This window comes from Mirounga leonina, unplaced genomic scaffold (genome assembly GCF_011800145.1).
Source record: "Mirounga leonina isolate KUSES-001 unplaced genomic scaffold, KU_Mleo_1.0 Mir_128, whole genome shotgun sequence".
In the NCBI taxonomy this organism is placed as follows: domain Eukaryota; kingdom Metazoa; phylum Chordata; class Mammalia; order Carnivora; family Phocidae; genus Mirounga; species Mirounga leonina.
Window position 1 is genome coordinate 3996670 of NW_023270320.1, and position 18124 is coordinate 4014793.

The window sequence follows — 18124 nt, forward strand, 5'->3', positions numbered from 1 at the left end:
AACAAATTTGATGTATTTCAATTTATCTATTTTTTTCTCTTTTTTAATGTGTATTTTCAGTATCATACCTAGGAAGACATTATCTAATTGAAGATCATGAAAATTTGCACCTAAATTTTCTACTAAGAATTTTATAGATTGAACTCTTACACTTAAGGCTTTAATCCATTTGAGTTAGTTTTTGTATATGAGTTGAGGTAGTGGTTCAATTCCTGTGTGGGTAATGTTCTATAGGTGTCAAATTCATTGTCAATTGAAAATTTTCCTTTAATGTTTCTTGTAGTGAAAGTCTATAGTGATAAACTTTCTCAACTTTTGTCTGAAATTGTAACTTCACTTTGATTTTGGAAGATTGTTTTGTCTAGTTACAGAACTCCAGGTTGATGGATTTTTAAAAATTATTCTTTCACTCCTTTAATGATAGCACCTCATTCTCTGTTTGCATTTTTTTCTATTGAAAAGTAGGTGGATATTCTTATTCTTGTTTCGTGTGTATCCTTTTTCTCTGATGTTTTTAAGATTTTCTGCTTTTTATTTGTTTTTAGCAGTTTGAATATTGTAGAGGCTGCTTTTAGGCAACAGGCTTGAGTAATGGAAGTTTGAGTAAGGCAAAAGGACCCACAGCAACTACCAAGCTGAATGCAAACAGGTTCATTAAGTGACCCACCTTGAAATAGTCATAGGTCATAATTGACCAATTACAACTAGACACATTTCCTAAGATTACCAAAAAAGGAAAAATTTCATACATTACCGTAACTCCTCACTCCACCCTATAACTATGGCCCCTCAACCTCACCTTGTCCTAGTCTCTGCTTTTCTGTCCTGCACACTGCTCCCTTGCAGTGTTTTCAGTAAACTTCTATCTTCTTTGTTCTGCCTGATTCAACAACTCTGTACAGTACTCAGTGCTCATCTCTCAGTTCCCTTTATCTACATCACCCATTCCCCAACCACCTCCCCTCTGGCAACTACCAGTTTGTTATCTATATTTAAGAGACTGCTGTTTCTTTGTTTGTCTCTTTTTTCTTTATTTGTTTTGTTTCTTAAATTCTACATGTGAGTGAAATCTTATGGTATTTATCTTTCTCTGTCTGACTTATTTTACGTAGCGTTATACCCTCTGGGTTCATCCATGTTGTTTGCACCTCATGTTTATTTAAGCATTATTTACAATAGCCAAGATATGGAAGCAACCCAAGTGTCCCTCCATAAATGAATGGATAAAGAAGATTATATATATAACTGAACATTACTCAACCATAGAAATGAATGTGATCTTAGCATTGTTAATTGTTCTTTGGACATTGTAAATACTCAGTTGTTGAGTGTTAAGATATTGTTGTCCTCCTTTGTTGAGTGTTGGATTTTGTTATGGATTATTTTGATTATACTGAATTTGTGAAAGCTTTGTACGGAAGAATCTAGAACACCTATTGGACTACAGTAGCCTTATTCCAGGGGTGCAACCTTTCTCAAATATCTACTAAGTGCCTGTGTAATTCAGCAAATCTCTCTACTCCAACATCTCCTAGAATCCTTACTTGGCTCATAGCTTCCCTATACCCACTGTTTACCCAATACTATAAAATCTTGCCCTACACATATAAGGCTTAGTATTCATCCAAGAGTCAAGCAGCACCGAATCAGTTTCCTCAGGTTCTTCTCTGCAAAGTTCCCTCCTCTCTGGTAATCTGTCTTATAAATTCCATTTACCTCAGCTATCCCAAACTTTGACTTATGTGTTCTTAATCCTACAAGACCATCACAGTCTGTATGATAGTATGGACCTATATGGAATCCAAATTTGTATGGACTCCAAAGTCCTGAGCTGCTATTGAGAAAGGACCTCTGGGCAGAAATTCAGAACAATTATTTGGCTCACTTAATTCTTTTCTTTTCTTTCCAGGATCCCAGTCCCATGCTCTGTTGTTTAAAATCTGAAAATAGCTGTTCCATATATTTGGTTAATTTTTAGAGTACTTATGGTGGGAGGGCTGGTTTGGTGCCAATTACCCTGTAATAATGAGAAACAGAACTCCGGGATATTAAAAAAATAAATAAAATTAATGTATTATTTTCTTATTATTCCTTTTATTTATTTTATTTCAAAACTCTTTAGAGATTCCCTATCTTACTCAGTATAAAAGTATAAGTCCCTCTCAAGCCCCTTATAATGTCCTGAATCATCTCACCTGCTGTTATTTCTCTGACTTCACATCTTATTCTAGCCCTCATTCCCTCAAACCAGATGTGTTGGCCTTCTTGATCTTCTGCAAACACACTAACTTTATTTCTCAGCATGTTTACTTATAGTTATCTCTAAATGTTCTTTCTCTTGTATCTACATGCTTTATATCCTCACTGCTTCCAAGTATTTGCCTCAAATTCACCTGTAAATATAGCTTTTCCTCATGATCCCATATACAGTATATACCTTACCACCTCCCACCACTTTCTATTCTCCCTTACCTGCTTTATTTTCTCTAAAGCACTTAACAATACTTAATACACTCCAAAAATCCCCAGTCCTGAACAAGCTTTGGAACTTTTACTTGGCTTATGGTTTCCCAATATTTATTCTGTGCTCAACATCATGGAACCAGGCCTTATACTTGGGCAATTTAGAATTCAACCAAGACAATGAAACTTCTTTGTAGTTTTATTTATTCATTTGTTTGTCTGTTTCCATTCTTCCTACTAGAATCTAAGAACACAAATATTTCATTTTACCCTTGCTACCTGGAACAGTACCTGGTAATACTAAGTGTTTAATTCATAGTTGTTGACTTTGTGCAGTAAAATTTCTCGTGTACTTGGAGAAAATGCCATCTAATTTATAATCATGAGTGGAAGCAAGATATTGATAAAAATAATAAATATATGGGGTTACTATTATAGGGAATGTCAGAGGAAACCACCTAGAAATGATTAAGAGAACTTCTGAAGAGCACAGAGAATCTTCTTGTGAAGAAAATCATAAATTTGGAATAGGTCCAATTATAGAGCTAAATCTTTTTTTTCCCCATGAGCACTTAGCCTCTCAGGAATAGAAGACTGAGCTGGTCAAATAATAGCAATTAACAAAGTTGGTGGGGCAGAAGGACAAGGGGGTAAGGGCACTGAGAATACTGATGAGCAGTTTAGGCTGGTCAGGCTAGAAGAGGAATTACATACATCCTTACATGATGAGAAGGGAACAAAGACTGGAGGTTATAGGGGGCAAAGAGCATGCAAGGTGGGAACGAAGATGAAATACAGTTGGAAGATAATGGTTAAATTTTAAATTTCTCTGGTTTATTTTTGAAGTACTGAAAAGATCTCAGTGATGACTTGGCCTGAGTCATTCAGTTTATCAATGAGGAAGTTAAGTCCTAAGCTGGTTAAGTGACTTCTCCAACATCTCCAATTAAAGAGTTCTACCTGAGTGCAACCCAAGTCCACAGGGACCAGTGAAGAACAAGTCTGCCACTGGGCAGCTTCTCCCATCCAACTTTCCCTTCACGTGGGGTCCCAGCTATAGTCACTTATTCTCCCTCAACTTCAAAACTTCAAATTTCCCAATGACAAAAGAAGGAAATATGTAGACTACAGCCCTGCACTGTTTTCTGTGTGGTTCAATAAATTTTTGGCTTCAGAGCATTTGTTTTTAAGACAAGTTAAAATGTAACTGCCTCATAGCATTTAGCTTGCCAGCAGGATGCTTGTCTCTAGCTGACAGGACTGGCTGCCTTGTGTTGTTTGGGTTTCTAACCAGGTTGTCTAACAGCAGGGTGCTTTTCAGTTTGATCAAGGACAATGGGCTCTAGATCAAGGTTTATCATTTGTCAGGCTTTCCTCTCAGATTGAAAAAATCTCATGGTCACATTGGCTGTTGGTTCAGCTGGAGTTGGAGAGAGGCAAAAGTGACTCACCTGGGTTATGAGTTGCAAGGGAGTCTTCCAGTTTCAGTGTGATGTTGTGGTAAAGGTCTGTGTGATGGGTCAGGAAACCTGCGATCCAGTCCTCCTTCACCATCTATTTGGAACATGTAAATAAAATCATCTCACTGCACTAAGCCTTGGTTTAATCATCCCCAAAGTGAAGGAATAGAAGAAATCATCTTTAGGGTTTATTCCTGTTCAAAAATCTTGAATTACATGGAAACGGATAGGAATCTTCCCATGTGAAGACCTGTCAGATGAAACATGAGTCAACTGGAGTCTCCTAAGAAATTCCTTTTACTGCTTTATTGCTGGTTAATGATCATTATGCAAAATGAGTTAAGGATGAACCAATGACAGTTAAAGTGAATTCCAGCTCTTGTGGGGGAATCTGAGAGATCCTGAGCATCCTGGCCACAAAAGGGTTAAGCCCCTTCAGATGAGGCAGAGAGGGGCAGTGAAGTCTGAGTCTGGACAGTCAGTAAGCAGAATAGATAAGCCCCAATGCTAGAGAAGAGATATTTGCTGAGTTCTCTGTTTTATATTAGAGATGAATTGCTTTGGATCCCCAGATGTTAATTGTAGCCAGAAAAAGGCCAGAACACTGCGATTGCGTGATATAGTCAGAAAAACACATGATTTGGAAATGAACAGACCTGGAGTCAAACCCAGTTGTGGTCTAACTATCCATCTTTTCTGAATCCAAATTCTGACATTAGTAACTTGGGGATAATTTTATCTTGCATGGGTTTTATGAGGATTAGAGATAATATATGCAAAATGTTTGGCACATGGCAAACATTTGCTAAATGGTACCCAATTTTATCATTGAAACGTGAGGAAAGGGATGAGAATTTTAGCCCAAAGAGCAACACAGAAACACTGCGATTTTGGCAAACTCTGGACATCTGGGGATACTCTCAGATCCAAACGTGATTTTGTGAAGAAGTCCTCAACACAATCACATAAGGAGAGTGATGTTCTTAGGATCCATGGTGGCAGCTATGGAAAGATGCACAGTCACATGTCTCTGAGCTTCCTTTTGGGGACTACAGAACATAGTGACCCCGGAACTTCTATAGAAGAGCCTTAATGTTGGTAATTTAGTTGACAATGGGGACCTAGGAACCTGCCTTAAAATTCAGTTTGTACGTAAGTTTATGAATGATTTATAAATGTCAGTTGTGCTTTTCAAGAAATGGAAGACTTATAGAGTGGGAGGGGTAGGGAGACAAAGTTCCATCCTCATCACACTTTGTGAAGCCCCCACTGCTGTCATAGCAAACAAAGTATGAAGGCAAAATTTTGACTCATAAGAGTTTTATGCTAGTTGGGACATTAGAAATCTCAGCGAGTTCTCTCCCTTTATGGTTAAAGACAACAGCATGGAAAACAAAAACTATTGGCCAAATATTAATCAGGGTAAAGGGATAAATGTCTATAAAACCTGGTGTTTGGTTTCAGTCTCCCAATACATATGCATATATGTACAATCACAGACACACAGACACACACAGACACACACACAGACACACACACACACGCTCATTAGAAATAGGACTGAAGACCAGAAGGCAATAGGGTTTCCATTGATGCTCCGTTCAAATACTATTCATTTGATAAATATGATGACAAAGTATCTGTCCTTGACCAAACTCTGGTCAGTCTCACCTGAGCTCTTTTTTCAACTAGTTCCTGTGCTTGGGTATATCCTCAAGAGCCCAGTTTTAGTAAGAATCCTGTCATGCTGGTTTAGCCAGACTCTTCCATCCTCAATCTGATCACTCTTGATAATCTGACCAAACGTTTCATCCTTCTCCATCCGCCAAGTGATGTCTGATCACTTTGGCCTGCCTTCAGCAAGAATCCTATTAGGATAGTTTGGTAAGGAATTACCTTGCCCTCTTCAGTAATTTTCCATCTCCAGAGTCCCTACCTCCTCCCACATACTCCAACCCCCTGCCTAATTCTGCTCCTTGGCTTTAAATTTCCGCTTTTCCTTGTTATATTCAGAGTTGAGCCCAATCTCCTTAGTGCAAAACCCCATTGCAATGGTCCCTGTACCTGTCACAATAGTCCTGAATAAAGTCTGCCTTACTCTTTTAACAAGACTCAGAATAATTTTTTTTTTTCTCTCTAACAATGAACACCTAAAAAGCAATAAACTAAACTTCAAGGCAAAGAAGGGCAGAGAATGGAAAGCAGCCTTTCTAAATACAGGTAAGTGTAGTGACCAAAAAAATCATGTTAAATGTAATAGGTTAAAGTAATCAAATATTTGCTAATTGTGTTTATAGAGGTACAGAGACAAAAGTTATAATTTTTACTTTCAGTAAGAATTGTTCAATATGCAACTTAACTGTATATTTTTATAGGGTTCTTATGCCCTTTATAATGCTACTGCAGAGAAGGAAGGGAGCATGGGATATGGGTACATTGTTCTACCTACTTATTAGATAAGTGACCTTGAGCACCTGGGAAGGTGCTTTGAGACTTGGTAGCTTCATCTTTAATAGGAAGGTAATAATCCCTACCTCACTAGATTGCAGGGAAGATCAATTGAGTTAATGTAAGCAAAGGAGCTCTATAAACTTTAAAAGGCCCATACAAATGCTAATTGTAGCTATTTTCTTCTCTCTTAAGAGTGCAGTTGGCCTTCTTGATGAAGCTTTTCAGAGAAAATTGACCCTGAGCTTTCAAACAAATGCCCTTTTAGAGTCTTTAAATTATGATTTGAACTTTAAGAAAAAAAAAGAATGGATAACTTTCAAAATTACCCAATTTTGAATACTTTATCCTCCTTCCTTCAGGTCTCATTGGCATCCCATGCTGTTTCCAGAATTTAGCACCTTGTTTTCACCTCTTCCTGGTGGGAATTTGCTTCCTCCTTTCTTTCTCCCCCTCTCCCAACCCAAAACCTCCAAGAGAACTGGCTAGCTAGGACATCCTCAGCAGGGCCTTCCAAAAACATGACAATTATGAAATTATATCAAGAAAAGATTTAAGCTGATATTTAAGACAAAGTTATCAACAATTATGTTGTAGAATTGTCTGTAATTTAACACACTTCTTTGACATACATCTTGTTTGGTGGTAACAGAATGTCATTTCTAAAAGCATACATGGGGCACCTGGGTGGCTCAGTCAGTTAAGCTTCTGCCTTGGACTCGGGTCATGATGCCAGGGTCCTGGGATTGGCCCCGCCTCAGGATCCCTGCTCGGCAGGGAGCCTGCTTCTCTCTTTCCCTCTGCCCCTCCTCCTGCTTGTGCTCTCTCTCTCTCAAATAAATAAATCTTAAAAAAATACAAAAAATAAATAAAAGCATACCAGTATCTTAAAATTGGAGACACACAGGAAAATGACTGAAGGTAGCGGGTAAGAACCCGAGCGATGGGGCAAGATTGGGGATGCTGGACCCTCCACTGCTGACCTGCAGAATGTAAACCCTGCTGCTACTTCCTTTCATACAATTAGGCTCATGTGGAATGGAGGCTCCATTACAGCCAGAGAAGTGGATTCTGGGTTTTTTTGTGAAATTCCTTGATTTTTAAATATTTGCTAGTTGATGAACAAGAAAAAGAGGTAAAGACCTAACGATGCTGGGACCACAGAAAATACATTTGTAAGACATCATGGACTATGTTTTGGTCAGAACTAGAGATAAAGAACAGAAATTCATCAGTCCAGGCCCAGCCTCACTACCAGGTATGAAAAGAATTCACAGTATATGTCTTACTGAAGGTATGGGAAGGACAGCAGCTTTGGGCTTTCAGAGTTACTTGTTATTATCTCATGTGCACATTTACGTTGTTAAACAACAAAAATTCACCTGAGTAAATTTTAAAGATCTAACTGGCTTTATTAATCGTTTCACGAATTAGGCAGTATCCCATTTAGCAAATAGGAAGAAGCTCCATTGAGCTGCAGAAAAGGAAAGGTTTTTAAAGGCAGAGAGGGAGTGAAAAAATGGAAATGATCAGCAAAGAATGCATTGTTTTAGGCAAGGTGGCCCTCCTAAGGAGAATGAAAAGTGTCTGTCAGTAAATTTCCTAGTGCTGACCAGGAAATTCCAGGCTGGCTGCTTAAAGGTTACAATCCTGTGGGGGTTGAGACTACAGTTAGATGTTAAGTTTGGGTTTGCTGATGTGGGGCCTTAACATAAGTGACTCCACTTGGGCCGGGGTTTTTTTGTAATAGTGTTGATCATTTATTCCACAAATATAATACGTATTGGGTCACTATAGATTTCTGAAAAGAGTGGTGGGCAAAATGTAGAGGGGAGTGAGATAACCCCTGAGTTTTAAGTAACATATAATTTAAATAGAAAGACAAAGCACATACAAGTGAAAACAAATTATATTATGAGAATTACAATGATATAAGTCCATATAAGACAGTAATTAGTAGCACTGGCCATGGAGTCAAATGGATGTGACACCAAATCCTGGCTCTTCCTAGTTGTTCATGATCTTGGCAAATGACTTACCCTCAGTCTTCTCAACTGTGGGTTAGGAACAGTAATGGAATCTACCTCATAAGAATGCTGCGAGCATTAAATGAGATAATACATGTAAAGTTCTTAGCTTTACAACTTAGTGTCCAGCACTGAGTTGATAAAATATGCACAAACAATAATAAAAATGATGGTAATAATAATAATATTGGAAATGAGCCAAAAACTCAGATGTCACGCAGCAAGTGATGAGGATCATGTGATTAGCACAGCTAGTATGAGTTAGACTCTTGCTGCTTAAGGGTGCACTGTATGCATAAGAAACACTGGCATATTCTGGGACCCGAGCTCACGCCCACTCCAGACACATCAGCATCTGAGTTTTATTGGGCACTTTCCCCAGGTGATCTGCATGCATATTAAAGTTTGAGGATCATGTTAGAAGATATCAGAGGAGGAGTGAACAATGTGTACTGGAGAAGAACAGAAGCTTCCAGGATGAGACAAGATGGATATGATCATAAGTTTTCAAACTTTTTGGTCTCAGAACCCCTTCACAGTCTTAAAAATTATTGAGAAACAGAGACCTTTATTTAATGTTTTGCTTATCTGTTTAGTGTCTAATAATAAAAGAGCTGGATTTTCATATGTGTTTCAACGTTCAATCTATTATACTATGTTATTTTGGTTGAAGTATATGAAGAAAATCTGGCTTCCTACAAATGTGTAGCTTGGAAAGGTAGGAGTATTTTAATACTCTTTTCGGATAACTGTGGATATTCTCTTTTGTTCTTTCCCCTATAAAATTCTCTAAGTGGTCATTTCTTAAATTTGTGAATTATCTAATGAGTAAACATTTGGGAGACCTGGATAACTAAGTGAATGAATATTTTCCAGGTGACCAATGCATGCTGCTACAACCAGAACATAGGTGAAAGATCCATTCAAAGCAGACTAATGGATTTTAATGTAACAGTACCAGAACTTCATTGCACAAGGGGTTTTCCTCAAGCAGAAGACCTTTTCATGTACTTCCTATTTCTTTACATAGAATAATAAAAAGAAAGAAATGTACTTAAGTGTCAAAATTAATCAAATTAATAATGTTTACCATTTCACTCAGGGCATTCCTTAAGTGAAACAATACACAATGGTGAGACAATGCAAATAGTACGGTTCGGGACCACGGTCCTGATTAACGCTAGGCAGTTTTACCCACCATTGCTTTTGCACCATCAGTGAAAATTTTAACACAGTGCAAAATGTAAATAAGATCTTAGCATTATTATAAAAATAGTTTTGACCTCTCAGATGACCTTGAAAGGATCACGGGAACCATAAGAGTCTTTGGACCTTATTTTGAGGACCATTGTATTAGAAGACTGGAAGACAGGGGTTAGGTAAGAGGTTAGGGGACATGGAGGGGCATACTAGAAAATGGAATTATGCCAGTGGATGTCTGGAAATAGGGGTAAGCAAAGTAGGTTCTACCAGGCTACATGAAGCAGAGCTCATCCCAGAAACTGCTGCCTTATCTGCTTTATTTTGTCCCTAAAAACAAAGGTGTATGCAGAAAGGACACTATCCTTTTAGCTTGCTTTAGTGAACCAGCCCCTGTGAAGTAGTCTCTACTTCGACTGGTCTACATCTTGTGAAGTGAACTTGAAAATCTGGGCAATTGATTAAAATTCAAAATTCAAATTCAAAGAAGAGATTTCTCTTCTGCCATTATGTTTAACTGAAAAAATTTCACTCCTTTTTTTTAAAAAAGAGGAAGATATAATGTATTATTTTTGTTATTTTTTAAGATTTATTTCTTTATTGAGAGAGAGAGAGTGTGTGTGTTAGTGGGGGGAGGGGCAGAAAGAGAGGGAGAGAGAGAATCTCAAACAAACTCCATGCTGATCATGGAGCTCCACTCAGGGCTCGATCTCACGATCCTGAGATCATGACCTGAGCTAAAATCAAGAGTTGGATGTTTAACCAACTGAGCCACCCAGGCACCCCTCTTTTTGTTATTTTTAAAGCAGACTGCCACCTCAGTTTTATAATAAATGATATTTTTCTATATGAATGACACTCTCCTCCAATACCCAAGGGATTAAGAATACTATTAGTAATTTTTATTTTATATACTTCAGAGAAAATGTTTATAGTTTGGAAAACTTACGGTATCAGATTCAAGATTGCAAGTCACCTTGATTTCTAAATGTATAATCATCATCATGTATTTAGAGGTTTATACTGTTGACCCTGGGGGGTATAATAGTAGACTAGAACACAAATCCCAGTGCCTTGGCTTTTCTGTCCCTAAATTTTACCCAAAGATAGGAAGATACTATAAAACACCAACAAAATGAGAGCTAATTAAAGAGTCTGCCTCAGGGCTAGGAGTTACCCGTTGACATTGACTAGTACCTATAAGGGCTGCCATATGCAGACTAGCAAACAGGATAAAGATAGAGTAGCCTGAGGAGCTGAGGATCCTTGGGACCTCTCACTCTCTAAGGTTGTGGCCATCTTCCACTGTCCAGTAGCCTCCAATCCGAACTTTCTAGGAACCAAGTGTAATACACCTTGCTCTCCCCTGCTCTTCCACCAGCCAAACTCTGCAACTCAAACTTACACCAGCACCTGAATTATCTGTGCAATTAGTCCTGTGCCATCTGGCTTGATAGCTACTCGAGAAAGTGTGTTACTCAGAGAAATGTACAGTGAGGCGCCTTCTCATCCACATGAGGCTTTAGCTTACGCCTGGGGCCGCTCTCATTTTCTCTGAAATAGACTTTAAGAGATGCTTGGCTGCTTAAAATCATTAGTGAAAATAACTCACAGGAGGACTTTAGAGCTAACATAGCTGAGCATGCCATTAGAGCCCTATTCAAAATCCTGCTCTGTGTGCTTTTTATTTTCCAACCTGACCTAGGTGTTTTACACCTTATATTCAAAGGGATATAAAAAAACAATCTTTTCTCATATTATAAAATCAATGTTTATCTATTTTAGATAGTTTGTAAAATTACCAAAAAAATGAAGAAAAATTAAATGACCTCCTTTTCTACTAATAGAAATTATTCAAAATTTGGAAATGAGACATAAATATGGGTGGCACATCAGATGAGGGCAATGGCCCACCCAAAGATTCTCTAGAACTAATAAAAATATAATGTGAAGCACTATATAATTTCAATTTCTAGTAGCCATATTAAAAAACTAAAAACAAACAGGTAAAATTTATTTTTATAACATAATTTATTTTACCAAATATATCCAAAATATTATCAATTTTATGTGTAATCCATATAAGAAATTATTAATGAAATATTTTATATTACTTTATTGTACTAACTCTTTGAAACTTGGCATATATTTTGTACTTGCTGCACATCTCAGTTTGGGCTGGCTTATTTCAAGTGTTCAAAAGCCACATGTGACTAGTGGCCACCATATTGGACAGCATAGATCAAGGGAAAGTTCAACTCACTGTTTACTTTGGTTAAAGTTCCCAGTCTTAGTGAAATCACAAGCTAACTTGTAGATTTTTGTCCAGTAGAGATCCAAATAATTTCTGTCCCTTAGGACTAAGATAACATCACCGGCCATATTGTGCTGTAGAATATTAACCAGTTTTGTCTCGAGCCAGGCGATTATATCCTACATTTTTTTGTTAAATTGCCTATAAATATCTTAAGCATTCTTCTTAAACATTCTTTGAACCAGTCTTAATATCTTACTGGTTCTCTCATTACTTCATAAATTGAACAAAATGTTGTTCGTGTGTTCATTTTATAATTTTATGAGTCATGAATTTTACCTTGTTGAAAATCCTACTTTAGCAATTCCACTACCCAGAGCCACTATTAACGTGTTGCTGTCTCTTATTCTGTCTGTAGATCTATCTATATAATATATATTTCACATACAAATCTCCATCATCTCACTTTCTGCCTATATAAGTATTGAAAACACTGCATTAAGTAAGCATATATCCATTTTTGCTTGTCTGAGATCCAAAAATTTCATATATATATATTCAAGATTTTTGATATACCCATTACCAAATTATCCTTTTGAAATGCTTTATCACAAACATTCTTATTACCAGGTTATAAAAGTGCCTGATTTCTTACTGTCTAGAAAGCTCTTTACAAGAATTGCTGATATCTGCTCTCCCTTTCTTGTCCCAGTTTTAGTGAGAAATAATTGACATATGTGGTTGTGTAGCTCTCCTTTTTTTTAATCTAGAATCAATTTATCTTATTACAGTGATTAAAATTTTCAGAACAGAGAGTAAAATGTTCATAATAATAATAGTACTAGTAAAAGAAGCCTTCTTCGTTTTATGTCTGACTTAGGAAAAATACCATTAATATTCTTATGAGGTGAGATGCTTGCTATTGTTTTGTGATTTTTTTTTTTTATCATATTCAGGATATATTTCGCTACTCCTGTTTTACTATTTAAAAAAAAATTGGAATAAAATTTGAACTCTATCAAGTACATACTTTTCCTTTGATCTACTAATATTATAAATTATGTTCACAGGGGGGCCCCTGGGTGGCTCAGTCGTTAAGCGTCTGCCTTTAGCTCAGGTCATGATCCCAGGGTCCTGGGATCGAGCCCCGCATCGGGCTCCCTGCTCTGTGGGAAGCCTGCCTCTCCCTCTCCCCTCCCCCCTCTTGTGTTCCCTCTCTCGCTGTCTCTGTCAAATAAATTTCTTTAAAAAAAAAATTATGTTCATAGGTATTCTAATATTTAAATAAACATATGTTCTTATATTAAATCTTACTTGACAAAGTATATTATTCTTCTAATACATCGATTTCCTGATATGTTAATATATTGTAATATACTGAGAAATTTAATAAGCTATTATTTTTTAGTATATTTGGCATCTACATAAGTGACATAAGTAACATAAGTGTTCTATATTTAAAACTATTTCATCAGATTTTAATATCAGAATCATACTAAAATGAAATTTAAAGTTTTTCTTTTGAATCTTTAGGAACCATTTTTTACAAATTTTTTTATGATTATTTATTTATTTGAGTGTGGGATGGGGGAGAGCAGAGCAGCAGGGAGGAGCAGAGAGGGAGAAGCAGACTCCCTGCTGAGCAGAGAGCCCAACATGAGGCTCATTCCCAGGACCTCAAGGTCATGACCTGAGCCGAAGACAAATGCTTAACTGATTGAGCCACCCAGGTTCCCCTTTAGGAACTATTTAAATGGTAACAGGTAATGGTAGGGGCTGTCTATTTCCTGAACATTTAAAATAACTGTCTTATAAAGCCCACTGATAGCTTTCCTAGAGGTTATTCTTTCATAAACTTCAAAAATTTCTTTCACAGTGTTGGTCTATTCCAATTTTCTTCCTATACTTGAGTCATATTAAAAGGCTTAAATATAGTTAAATTTTATTAAGATGTCTAATTTGAGTACTGAGATCATATATATATATATAGAAAATATTTTATGTATACATAACTATGCATGTATATATAAAACTGTATATGTATATATGTGTGTATATATTTATATAAACATTATCTATGTAAATATATTTTATAATAGTTCTATATTTATCTTTTCTTATTTTTTTAAATTAAATTAGCCAGAGATTTGTTATTTTTATGTGATAGGACATTGACTTTTCATCAAAATGGATTAGTTTTTAAATTTTCTCTGATTTCACCTTTTTGATTCTTCTTCTGAGGGCATTAGGAAGCCACTGAAGAGTTTTTTTGTTTTTTTTTTTAATTTTTTATTCTTATGTTAATCCCCATACATTACATCATTAGTTTTAGATGTAGTGTTCCATGATTCATTGTTTGTGCATAACACCCAGTGCTCCATGCAGAATGTGCCCTCCTCAATACCCATCACCAGGCTAACCCATCTCCCCCCCCCCTAGAACCCTCAGTTTGTTTTTCAGAGTTCATCATCTCTCATGGTTCATCTACCCCTCCGATTTCCCCCCCTTCATTCTTCCCCTCCTGCTATCTTCTTCTTCTTCTTTTTTTTTTTTTCTTAACATATATTGCATTATTTGTTTCAGAGGTACAGATCTGAGATTCAACAGTCTTGCACAATTCACAGCGCTTACCAGAGCACATACCCTCCCCAGTGTCTATCACCCAGTCACCCCATCCCTCCCACCCCACCCCCCACTCCAGCAACCCTCAGTTTGTTTCCTGCGATTAAGAATTCCTCATATCAGTGAGGTCATATGATACACACTGAAGAGTTTTAAGCAGGAGAGCCGTCAGCAGAGGTTAGTGCTTTGAAAGATCATTCTGCCCTCTGTGGGGCCATGGGCGGGAAGAACAGCACAGACAGCTGGACTCTCAGTCCCACTGAGACTCCGGGGCCCAGCTGTGGGACAGGAGAGACTCAGGGATTGGATGTGGGCCAGACCAGGAGGAGAACTGACTCAGCTATTGTATAAACCTTTTCCTGACGGGAAGTTGAGGTGTGGGAAGCAGCGGTATTAGAGGATTTTGCCTGATGATTCAGTCCAAACCCAATATCCAAGATGTGCACCATGTAAACACTTTTTTGAATAAGATGAGGCAGACATAATGGTTTGTTGAGGGAAGAAGTTAGCCAAGACCTAGGATTAAGAGACCAACCCCTCCACCCACCATAAGGGTGCTGGGGTATGGAAACAGGACTCTCACAGGTCATACACAGAAGGTTGTGCATGCACAACCCCAAGGAGCCTGATTCACACGAAGTTCTGTGGCAGTTCTGTGGGCACCACTGGCCTGGAAATCTGCATAGGACACCAGTCCCATTAAGCGGCTGAAGACAGAAGAGGGACAGCATGCAGAAACCTGTTCATATTACCTGGGTCAGCTTGCTGAGGCTATGGGGGAAGTTGCAGATCAAAAGGTATCAGGCTATATCCCCGGGCTCATCGTAGGAACATGGTGCCACCAAACTGAGACTAATTCCAGACATCAGCTGCAATCATCATGAGATGTCTATTGTACGTCAAGGCCTGCGATAGATCAGGAAATGGGTTCAGCCAGGAAAACTGAGTGAAAAAGGCCCTGACTGATGGCATTGAGAGGGAGGATAAGAGACCGCTTGCCTCAAGATCATGCTCCTCCTACACCTCAACAAGCCGCATGCCTTCCTTTCCTTCCCTCTTTCTCTCCTTCCTTTCTTCACATCGCCTCTCCCATTCATCCTTCTCCTTTGTCCATGTCTTCGTCTGACTTCTGATGTCCCATGCTCTGTGGTTGTCTCTTGGTGTTAGTGAAGTCATCGAGCTTGGGCTCCCACCCCCCCGAGAAGGAACGCCAAGCTGATGTGCCTCTGCACTCAAGAGCAGGGCTGCCCAGAGACTCGTTTCAAGACATTTGTCTGTCATAGAACAATGGCATCTGCTGCTGAGAAGAAATTAAAGCTACTGCTAAGTAGAGCAGCACAGCACATAATGGTCTTGTTGAACGGGGGAGGGGGTTTGATGGTGACGGCTGGGAAGCTAGGACTGATAAGGTCTTCACCCATATTGCCTGCAATCCCAAAGCAGCTGGCTGCACAGCTGCCGTGGAGTCTGGCACGCTCCACACTGCTGGACACCGAAGAGCACACTCAAGTGTTGGGGGAAATCCAAAAAAGCAGGAAACAGCTTGACCAGGACCAGTTCTCCCTGCATATCAAAGTGGGGCAGCTAAAAGAAAAATCTGGGAAGGGACAGTATTGAGGGCAGGGGAATAGTTTAACCAAATTGGCTGCAGTGCAATCAAAAACAGGACATGAATAGGATGTGACAACCCTTCCCATTAAAACAGGACCCTTGTCAAGTAAAATAGCCCTCATGAATTGGCTAAAAACCCCACAGCAGGGCAACTGACCTCTTGGTCATTTGGCAGTCACAGAAGCTAAAAACGAACTCCAATTAAATTTTAAAATAAGACAAAAACCATTGTGAGTAACAAACATGACTATTTCTCTGAGGCAAAGGCTTCTATTTTTCCCTTCGATGACCTTGGAACAATGAGTTACTGAGTTCCCTCTGCAGAGGATCAACTGTGAAACTTCAGACTTTTCTGCCACGGCCCTGTTCCCTCCAGGCCTCCAGCCAGGGTGGAAAGGCTCTGAGGCTCTTGGGCTCAGGCACCAAACTGTGGCGTAGGAGGAAGCGTGAAACCTGAGTTTGAATGTCAATTTCCCCCATGTTAGCTATATGATTTTCGTCAAATCACTTACTCACGGCAAGATCATTTTGTTTGTTTAAAAAGATAAGAACAATGGTATATATCTCATAAGGCTTATGTGAGGGTTAATTGAAAGAAATCTATGTAAATGCACTCTGCCCAGTGCCCGGACAATTTCAGGGAGTCAGGAAACATTAATTCATTTCATCTTCCCTATTAAAAATTTCCATATCCCCAGAAACTAACACAGCACTTGGAATACAGTATAGATTCAACACATGGATGTGTAGCCTAGCATACTGAACGATATGAGCCGTGTTCTCTAACAAACCATGACAGTTTCTTGAATGTGCTGTGATTATTCAGTCTGCTAGGAAAACAAGAGTGTGCAATTGAAGTTTGCTTATTCACTCAAAAATATATCTTAGTTTTGTCTGTTTTGCATTACATACTGTGTCAGGTCTTGGAGATGCAGTGGTGAAAAAGATAAACATGGTCCTTACCTGTGTCACTCAGGATGCTTTTGGGCCCATGTAACAGAATGCCTTGCTCCAAGCGACTTAAATAATAAAAAGGGATTGTTGCCTTACATAACTGGAAAAGCTGAAGGCAAAGCCAGCTTCAGGGGTGGTTTGATTCAACAACCCACTGAAATCACTGGGGACACTGTTTCTTTCCACCTCTGCCTTCCGCAGCATCTGCCATATGATAAGGCTGGTTGCTGTCAAGGTGGCAAGATGGCCGCCAAGGTTACATGCTTTCTCTTCCATATTCAGAAGCTTCCGTGTTCTGGAGACTCCCTGTCAATCTCTTTTTGTGTCTCACTGGCATTAATCAAGTCATACACATCCCTGAATATACAATAGATGAGACTGGATCATGCTGCTTAGTTGAGGCCTGAGCCATAGGCCCTACTCTGGAGCTGGGGCATAGTCATCCAAAGACAAAGCTGAGAGCAAGTACCAGAGACACCCAGTAAACCCAGGCTGGGCACGAAGAGAAGAGGGCCACCCCCAGAGGTAACAACCACTACAGTCATGTTAGTGTCGCCACAGAGCTTCCATTCAGTTTTGGCAACTTTGAAAAATTGACATTTCAAGAACAAAAATTAAAATTTCTATGCTGCTTTCCTGAGGAGAAATGTGTATCAAGAATGAATAAAGTCGGGCACCTGGGTGGCTCAGTTGGTTAAGCGACTGCCTTCGGCTCAGGTCATGATCCTGGAGTCCCGGGATCGAGTCCCGCATCGGGCTCCCTGCTCGGCGGGGAGTCTGCTTCTCCCTCTGACCTTCCTCCTTCTCATGCTCTCTGTCTCTCATTCTCTCTGTCTCAAATAAATAAATAAATAAAAATCTTAAAAAAAAAAAAAAGAATGAATAAAGTCACTTCACATGTAATTATAGAGTCATTTAATAAATTGAATAGCTAATATATTCAATAAATGGTGCTAGGCACTGAAATGTACAGAAAAAATGCACTTTTAAAGCCACTATGATTACGAAGCCAACCATACAATAGACAAAATATTTTACTCCCTTTTGAAATGACAAATAGCCATACACTACAGGCCCAGTGAATG

The 18124-nt window shown here is 38.7% G+C and overlaps 1 long non-coding RNA gene across 1 annotated transcript in view; it reads right to left on the reverse strand.

Moving 5' to 3' along the window:
- Positions 1 to 16339, reverse strand: part of LOC118009833 — a 31579-nt gene extending 15240 nt beyond the window's left edge. Inside the window, exons 1-2 of the long non-coding RNA XR_004679040.1 lie at positions 15227 to 16339; positions 3915 to 4017 (exon numbers count right to left, since the gene is read on the reverse strand). This is a non-coding gene — a long non-coding RNA (uncharacterized LOC118009833). The remainder of the gene's footprint in view (positions 1 to 3914; positions 4018 to 15226) is intronic.
- Between the last annotated feature and the right edge of the window lie 1785 nt (positions 16340 to 18124).